The sequence below is a fragment of the Arachis hypogaea genome, chromosome 1 (assembly GCF_003086295.3).
Source record: "Arachis hypogaea cultivar Tifrunner chromosome 1, arahy.Tifrunner.gnm2.J5K5, whole genome shotgun sequence".
In the NCBI taxonomy this organism is placed as follows: domain Eukaryota; kingdom Viridiplantae; phylum Streptophyta; class Magnoliopsida; order Fabales; family Fabaceae; genus Arachis; species Arachis hypogaea.
The window spans coordinates 33292596-33301808 of record NC_092036.1 but is presented as its reverse complement, the minus strand read 5'-3'; the positions used below and the strand labels follow the sequence as shown (position 1 = coordinate 33301808).

General features: G+C 39.8%; 1 non-coding gene across 1 annotated transcript; it reads left to right on the top strand.

Moving 5' to 3' along the window:
- Window positions 1-7830: 7830 nt before the first annotated feature.
- Window positions 7831-7938, top strand: LOC112715326 (small nucleolar RNA R71). Its single transcript, XR_003159615.1, has one exon. It is a non-coding gene; the product is annotated as a small nucleolar RNA R71 (small nucleolar RNA).
- Window positions 7939-9213: the final 1275 nt, after the last annotated feature.

Genomic DNA, 9213 nt, shown 5'->3' with positions numbered 1-9213 from the left:
GGATGAGTTCAAGTTGAATGCTGTAAAAGCTATGCAGCATCCAGACACACCAAATGACTGCATGGGCGCTGACATTATTGACTCTCTGGTAGAAGAATCAATATGACTGAAAGCCTAGAATCAGAGCTTGAGGACATCTTCAAAGATGCTCAACCTGATCAAGAAGAATCAGTGGAAACAAAGAATTTTCGAAAATTCCTCAGGAGGAGGATAAGCCTCCCAAACCTGAACTCAAACCACTACCACCATCCCTGAAGTATGCATTTCTGGGAGAGGGTGACACTTTTCCAGTGATTATAAGCTCTGCTTTAAATCCACAGGAAGAGGAAGCACTGATTCAAGTGCTAAGGACACACAAGACAGCTCTTGGGTGGTCCATAAGTGATCTTAAGGGCATTAGCCCAGCAGATGCATGCACAAATCCTGTTGGAGGATAATGCCAAACCAGTGGTCAACCACAGAGGAGGCTAAATCCAGCCATGAAGGAGGTGGTGCAGAAAGAGGTCACTAAATTACTAGAGGCTGGGATTATTTATCCTATTTCTGATAGCCCCTGGGTGAGCCTGTCAAGTTATCCCCAAAAAGGGAGGCATGACAGTGGTTCATAATGAAAAAATGAACTGGTTCCTACAAGAACAGTCACAGGATGGCGTATGTGTATTGACTACAGAAGGCTCAATACAGCCACCAGAAAGGATATTTTCCTTTACCATTCATAGACCAAATGCTAGAAAGACTAGCTGGTCATGATTATTACTGCTTTTTGGATGGCTATTCAGGTTACAACCAAATTGCAGTAGATCCTCAGGACCAAGAGAAAACAGCATTTACTTGCCCTTCTGGCGTGTTTGCCTACAGAAGGATGCCTTTTGGTCTGTGCAATGCACCTGCAACCTTTCAGAGATGCATGCTCTCTATCTTCTCAGATATGGTAGAGAAATTCCTGGAAGTCTTCATGGATGACTTCTCAGTATATGGAGACTCATTCAGCTCCTGTCTTAACCACCTAGCACTTGTCCTGAAAAGGTGCCAAGAGACTAACCTGGTTTTAAACTGGGAGAAATGTCACTTTATGGTGACTGAGGAATTGTCCTTGGGCACAAAATTTCAAGCAGGGGAATAGAGGTGGATAAGGCAAAGGTAGAGGTAATTGAAAAATTACCACCACCTGCCAATGTTAAGGCAATCAGAAGCTTTCTGGGGCATGCAGGATTCTACAGAAGGTTCATAAAGGATTTTTCGAAAATTGCAAAACCTTTGAGTAACCTGCTAGCTGCTGACACACCATTTGTGTTTGACACACAGTGTCTGCAGGCATTTGAGACCCTGAAAGCTAAGCTGGTCACAGCACCAGTCATCTCTGCACCAGATTGGACATTGCCATTTGAACTAATGTGTGATGCCAGTGACCATGCCATTGGTGCAGTGTTGGGACAGAGGCATAACAAGCTTCTGCACGTCATTTATTATGCCAGCCGTGTTCTAAATGACGCACAGAAGAATTACACAACCACAGAAAAAGAGTTACTTGCATGGTCTATGCCATTGACAAGTTTAGATCCTATCTAGTGGGATCCAAAGTGTTGTGTACACTGACCATGCTGCTCTTAAATACTTACTCACAAAGCAGGATTCAAAACCCAGACTTATAAGATGGGTGTTGCTTCTGCAAGAGTTTGATATAGAAATAAGAGACAAAAAAGGGACAGAGAACTAAGTAGCTGATCATCTGTCCCGAATAGAACCAGTAGCTGGGGCGTCCCTCCCTTCTACTGAGATCTCTGAGACCTTCCCAGATGAGCAACTCTTTGCCATTCAGGAAGCTCCATGGTTTGCAGATATTGCAAACTATAAAGCTGTGAGGTTCATACCCCAGGAGTACAGTAGAGTGCAAAGAAAGAAATTAATTTCAGATGCCAAGTACTACTCTGGGATGAACCATATCTCTTTAAGAGATGTGCAGACGGAATGATCCGCAGATGTGTACCAGAGAAGAAGCACAAAGGATCCTATGGCACTGCCATGGATCACAGTATGGAGGACATTTTGGAAGTGAGCGAACAGCCACTAAAGTCCTCCAATGTGGCTTCTACTGGCCTACTCTCTATAAAGATTCCCGAGAGTTTGTGCGTAACTGTGACAGTTGCCAAAGAGCTGGTAACTTGCCTCACGGATATGCCATGCCTCAACAAGGGATATTAGAGATAGAATTGTTTGATGTATGGGCATTGACTTCATGGGGCCATTCCCACCATCATACTCAAACACTTACATTCTGGTGGCAGTGGACTATGTATCTAAATGGGTAGAAGCAATTGCTACACCCACTAATGATACCAAGACCGTGCTAAAATTCCTCCAGAAACACATCTTCAGCAGATTTGGTGTTCCTAGAGTACTAATCAGTGACGGGGGCACTCATTTCTGCAATAGACAGCTATACTCTGCTATGGTTAGATATGGAATTAGCCACAAAGTGGCAACTCCGTATCATCCACAGACAAATGGGCAAGCTGAGGTCTCTAACAGAGAGCTAAAAAGAATCCTGGAACGGACTGTGATAGCCCGAAGAAAGGATTGGGCAAAGAGCTTGGATGATGCTCTGTGGGCATACAGAACAGCATTCAAGACTCCTATAGGAACCTCTCCATACCAACTGGTGTATGGGAAGGCCTGTCATCTGCCCGTGGAACTGGAACATAAAGCCTACTGGGCAACCAGATTCCTAAACATGGATGCTTAGTTAGCTGGTGAAAAAAGATTACTCCAGCTAAATGAGCTAGAGGAGTTCAGACTCAATGCCTTTGAAAATGCAAAAATTTATAAGGAAAAGGCAAAGAAATGGCATGACAAGAAGTTGTCAACCAGAGTCTTTGAGCCAGGACAAAAAGTTCTGCTCTTCAACTCTAGGCTCAGACTATTTCCAAGAAAACTTAAATCCCGGTGGAGGGGTCCGTATGTGATTACAGGAGTGTCACCATATGGATATGTTGAGCTTCAGGATATTGATTCTGACAAAAAGTTCATTGTTAATGGACAGAGGATCAAGCATTATCTTGAAGGCAATTTTGAGCAGGAATGCTCAAAACTGAGACTTGAGTGATCCTCAGTAAAGGTCCAGCTAAAGACAGTAAAGAAGCGCTTGCTGGGAGGCAACCCAGTCATTAGGAGGTTATATGATTTGTTCCTACAGAGGCAAGTATCAAAAATGAAGGAATTCACAGAGTTACAGAAGGATTCAGCTCAAAAAGCAGAGAAAAAGAGCTTACTGGCGAAAAAACGCCAGTAAGGGGCATTTTGGGCGTTAAACGCCAGAATGGGTACCATTCTGGGCGTTTAACGCCAGGAATGGTGCCATTTTGGGCGTTAAACGCCAGGAATGGTGCCATTTTGGGCATTTAACGCCAGGTGTGCAGCATCCTAGGCGTTTAGAAAAACGCCCAGTGATAAAGGTATTCTGGCGTTTAACGCCAGCCAGGGCACCTGGCTGGGCGTTAAACGCCCAAAAGGGGCAACAAATGGGCGTTAAACGCCAGAATGGGTGCCATTCTGGGCGTTTAACGCCAGAAAGGTGGGGGGAGTAAAATTTTGTTTCCAAATCAAATTTTTTCAAACTTTCCTTTTCTTACCCATACTTTTCTACAAAAACACATTTCAATCTCTCATCATTCACTTTCAAATTTTCAAAAAAATCTAAAATCATTCTTCAAATCTCTCAAATCATTCCCAAATTTTGTTCAAAAACTCACCCTTCTCTCAATTTCTTTCCATATCTTCTCAAATCTCCTTTCAAATTTTTCTTTTTTTCGAAATCTCTCCTCCCCACTTTATAAATACACGTTTGGCCCCCCTCATTCCCCACACCATTCGAATTTGCTCTTCCTCTCTCTCTCTTCTTTCCTTTCTTTTGCTTGAGGACAAGCAAACCTCTAAGTTTGGTGTGCTTTTCCGTGATCACTAAGCCAAGATTCATCAAGATCATGGCTCCTAAGGGAAAACAAACCAATTTAAGAGGAAAGAAAGAGAATAATCCAAAGAATCTTTGGAATCAAGAGAAGTTCTTAACCAAAGAACATGAAGACCATTATCACAAAATAATGGGTCTGAGATCGGTGATCCCGGAAGTTAAATTTGATCTGAAAGAAGATGAATATCCGGGGATCCAAGAGCAAATTCGAAACAGAGGATGGGAAGTTCTAACCAATCCTGAGATAAAGGTTGGAAGGAATATGGTTCAGGAATTCTACTCAAATCTGTGGTTAACAGATAAGCAGAGAATGACTGGAACTGCTTACCATACCTACAGAACCATGGTCAGAGGGAAAGTTATGTACTTCCATCTGGACAAAATAAGAGAAATCTTCAAATTACCTCAACTGCAAGATGATTCTGAATCCTTTAATAGGAGAATGGTGAGAGCAGATAAAGGGTTGGATCAAGTTCTAGAGGACATATGCCTCCCTAGAACTAAGTGGATAACCAATTCAAAGGGTGTCCCAAACCAACTCAAGAGGGGAGACCTCAAACCAATTGCAAGAGGTTGGCTAGACTTTATTGGGCGTTCCATACTGCCCACTAGCAACCGTTCTGAGGTCACTATCAAGAGAGCAGTGATGATTCATTGCATTATGCTTGGAAAAGAAGTGGAGGTTCATCATGTGATTGCTTGTGAGATCTACACAATTGCAAATAAAAATTCCACTGAAGCCAAATTGGCTTACCCAAGCTTGATCTCCTTGCTCTGTAAAGAGGCTGGGGTAAAGATGGGAGTAGATGAATTCATACCCATTGAACATCCAATCACCAAGAAGTCAATGGAAGGACAAATGCAAGACAACTCTATCAAAAGGAGGGCGCAGGAGTTCCTCCCTGAATTCCCTGAAATTGGCTACTGGGCCAGCCTAGAAGCATCTATCAACAAGTTGCAAGAGACTATGGAGCAACTGAAGGAAGAACAGCAGAATCAGAACTGCATGCTCTGCAAATTGCTGAAAGAACAAGAGAAGCAGGGGCGTGAACTCCAAGAGTTGAAACGCCAAAAGCTCTCATCTCAAGTTGAGGGAGCATCCACTTCTCAAAATCAAGGTTGTTGAGTCCTAACTCTGTGAAAACCTCCATCATTAGGAGCCTATTTAAATTTTTGTTTTTTTATTTTCTAGTCTCATCTTATATTTATTTTTGAGTCTTGTTTTTAATTCATAATTAATAAAATTTAAAATTCATGTCTTAAAGCTATGAATGTCCTATGACTCCATCACCTCTCTTAAATGAAAAATGCTTTAATCACAAAAGAACAAGAAGTACAGGATTTCAAAATTTATCCTTGAAACTAGTTGAATTAGTTTGATGTGGTGACAATAATTTTTGTTTTCCGAATGAATGCTTGAATAGTGCATATGTCTCTTGAATTTGTTGTTTTGAGAATGTTAAAATTGTTGGCTCTTGAAAGAATGAGGAAAAAGAGAACTGTTATTGAGGATCTAAAAAATCATTAGATTGATTCTTGAAGCAAGAAAAAGCAGTGAATACAAAAAAAAAAGATTATTTTTGAAAAAAAAAAGAGAGAAAGAAAAAGAAAAAGAAAGCAAAAGAAAGAAATAAAGTTGTGATCCAAGGCAAAAAGAGTGTGCTTAAGAACCCTGGACACCTCTAATTGGGGACTCTAGCAAAGCTAAGTCACAATCTGAAAAGGTTCACCCAATTATGTGTCTGTGGCATATATGTATCCGGTGGTAATACTGGAAGACAGAGTGCTTTGGGCCACAGCCAAGACTCGTACACTGGCTATGTTCAAGAATCATTACACTCAACTAGGAGAATCAATAACACTATCTGAGTCTGAGTTCTTATAGATGCCAATCATTCTGAACTTCAAAGGAGTGAGATGCCAAAACTGTTCGGAGGCAAAAAGCTACTAGTCCCGCTCATCTAATTGGAGCTAAGTTTCCTTGATATTTTGGAGTCTATAGTATATTCTCTTCTTTTTATCCTATTTTGATTTTCAGTTGCTTGGGGACAAGCAACAATTTAAGTTTGGTGTTGTGATGAGCGGATAATTTATACACTTTTTGGCATTGTTTTTAGTATGTTTTTAGTATAATCTAGTTAGTTTTTAGTATATTTTTATTAGTTTTTAGTTAAAATTCACTTTTCTGGACTTTACTATGAGTTTGTGTGTTTTTCTGTGATTTCAGGTATTTTCTGGCTGAAATTGTGGGTCCTGAGCAAAAATCTGATTCAGAGACTGAAAAGGACTGCAGATGCTGTTGGATTCTGACCTCCCTGCACTCGAAGTGGATTTTCTGGAGCTACAGAAGCCCAATTGGCGCGCTCTCAACGGCATTGGAAAGTAGACATCCTGGGCTTTCCAGCAATGTATAATAGTCCATACTTTGCCCGAGATTTGATGGCCCAAACCGGCGTGGCAAATCAGCCTCAGAAATTCCAGCGTTTAACGCTGGAACTGGCATAAAACTTGGAGTTAAACGCCCAAACTGGCATAAAAGCTGGCGTTTAACTCCAGAAAAGGTCTCTACACGAAAATGCTTCAATGCTCAGCCCAAGCACACACCAAGTGGACCCAGAAGTGGATTTTTACGTCATTTACTCATTTCTGTATACCCTAGGTTACTAGTTTACTATTAATAGGATCTTTTAACATTGTATCCGTACCTCATGACACTTTACACGTTTCTCATTGTATTTTCTACAGCATGAGTCTCTAAACCCCATGGTTGGGGGTGAGGAGCTCTGCTGTGTCTTGATGGATTAATGCAATTACTACTGTTTCTCATTCAATCATGCTTGCTTCCATTCTAAGATACTACTTGTTCTTAAATCGGATGAATGTGATGATCCGTGACAATCATCACCATTCTCAACTATGAACGTGTGCCTGACAACCACCTCCGTTCTACCTTAGATTAAGTAGATATCTCTTGGATTCTTTAACCGGAATCCTCGTGGTATAAGCTAGAACTGATGGCGGCATTCAAGAGAATCCGGAAGGTCTAAACCTTGTCTGTGGTATTCTGAGTAGGATTCAATGATTGAATGATTGTGACGTGCTTCAAACTCCTGAGGGCGGGGCATTAGTGACAGACGCAAAAGAATCACTGGATTCTATTCCGGCCTGATCGAGAACCGACAGATGGATAGCCGTGCCGTGACAGGGTGCGTTGAACATTTCCACTGAGAGGATGGGAGGTAGCCACTGACAACGGTGAAACCCTTGCATACAGCTTGCCATGGAAGGAGTCTTGCGTGCTTGAAGAAGAAGACAGTAGGAAAGAAGAGATTCAGAAGATGGAGCATCTCCAAAACCTCAACCTATTCCCCATCACTGCAATTCAAGTACCTGTTTTATGTTCTTTTTCTTTTTACAATCAATCCTGATAATCTCTGATATCCTGACTAAGATTTACAAGATAACCATAGCTTGCTTTAATCCGACAATCTCCGTGGGATCGACCCTTACTCACGTAAGGTATTACTTGGACGACCCAGTGCACTTGCTGGTTAGTTGTGCGGGATTGCAAAGGTGTGATTGCAATTTCGTGCACCAACTTGCTGAGTCAACATTTTGTTCTAAGCCAATATGGCATTCAGAGCATCAATTTCAAGAACTCCCTTCCTCTGAGGCGTCCCATTACTCACAGGATTCCTCTCAGAAGTGTACATGAATTGGTTGTTTGCAACCATTTCAATAAATTCTTGAGCTTCTACAGGCGTTTTCTTTAAGTGAATGGATCCACCTGCAGAATGGTCCAGTGACATCTTAGAGAACTCAGATAAACCATAATAGAATATATCCAGAATTGTCCACTCTGAAAGCATGTCAGAAGGACACTTTTTGGTCATCTGCTTGTATCTTTCCCAAGCTTCATAGAGGAATTCACCATCTTTTTGTTTAAAGGTCTGAACATCCACTCTAAGCTTGCTCAACTTTTGAGGAGAAAAGAACTTGGCCAAGAAGGCCGTGACCAGCTTATCCCAAGTGTCCAGGCTATCTTTAGGTTGTGAGTCCAACCATGTTCTAGCTCTGTCTCTTACAGCAAAAGGGAAAAGCATGAGCCTGTAGACTTCAGGATCTACTCCATTAGTCTTAACAGTCTCACAGATCTGCAAGAACTCAGTTAAAAACTGGTAGGGATCTTCTAATGGAAGTCCATAAAACTTGTAGTTCTATTGCATTAGAGCAACTAGTTGAGGTTTTAGCTCAAAATTGTTTGCTCCAATGGCAGGGATTGAGATGCTTCTTCCATCAAATTTGGAAGTAGGTGTAGTATAGTCACCAAGCATCCTCCTTGCATTATTATTTTCGGCTGCCATCTCCTCTTCCTTTTCGAAAATTTCTGTAAGGTTGTCTCTGGATTGTTGTAATTTAGCTTCTCTTAGTTTCCTCTTCAGAGTCCTTTATGTTAGTAGAAGAAGAAAAGAATAGAAGAAGGAAAAGAGGAAAATTCGAACTCAGAGAGGAAGAGGGGTTCAAATTTTAAGATGAAGAGAAGTGTTAGTAAATGAATAAATAAATAGAAAGAGATGAGGGAGAAGAGTTTTTGAAAATTAACTAAAATAAAAGAAAAATATTAAAGTTAAAATTCGAAATTTAAGAAAAGGAATAAAATAAAAATTAAAATTTGAAACAATTAGTAAAAAAAGAATTTTGAAAAAGAGGGAGGTAGTTTTCGAAAATTAGAGAGAGAGAAAAGTAGTTAGGTGGTTTTGAAAAAGATAAGAAACAAACAAAAATCAATTAGTTAGTTGAAAAAGATTTGAAATTCAATTTTGAAAAGATAAGAAGTTAGAAAAGATTTTGAAATTGATTTTGAAAAAGATATTTTAAAAAGATATGATTGAAAAAAGATATTTTGGAAAAGATTTGAATTTTTAAAATTAAAATTGATTACTTGACTAACAAGAAACTAAAAGATATGACTCTAGAATTTAAAGATTGAACCTTTCTTAACAAGAAAGTAATAAATTTCAAATTTTTGAATCAATCACATTAATTGTTAGTAAAGTTTTCAAAATTTTGAAATAAAGATAAGAAAAAGATTTTGAAAATAAATTTCAAAATATTTTCGAAAATTATAAAATAAAAATGAAAAAGATTTGGGTGGTTTTGAAAAAGATAAGAAACAAACAAAAATCAATTAGTTAGTTGAAAAAGATTTGAAATTCAATTTTGAAAAGATAAGAAGTTAGAAAAGA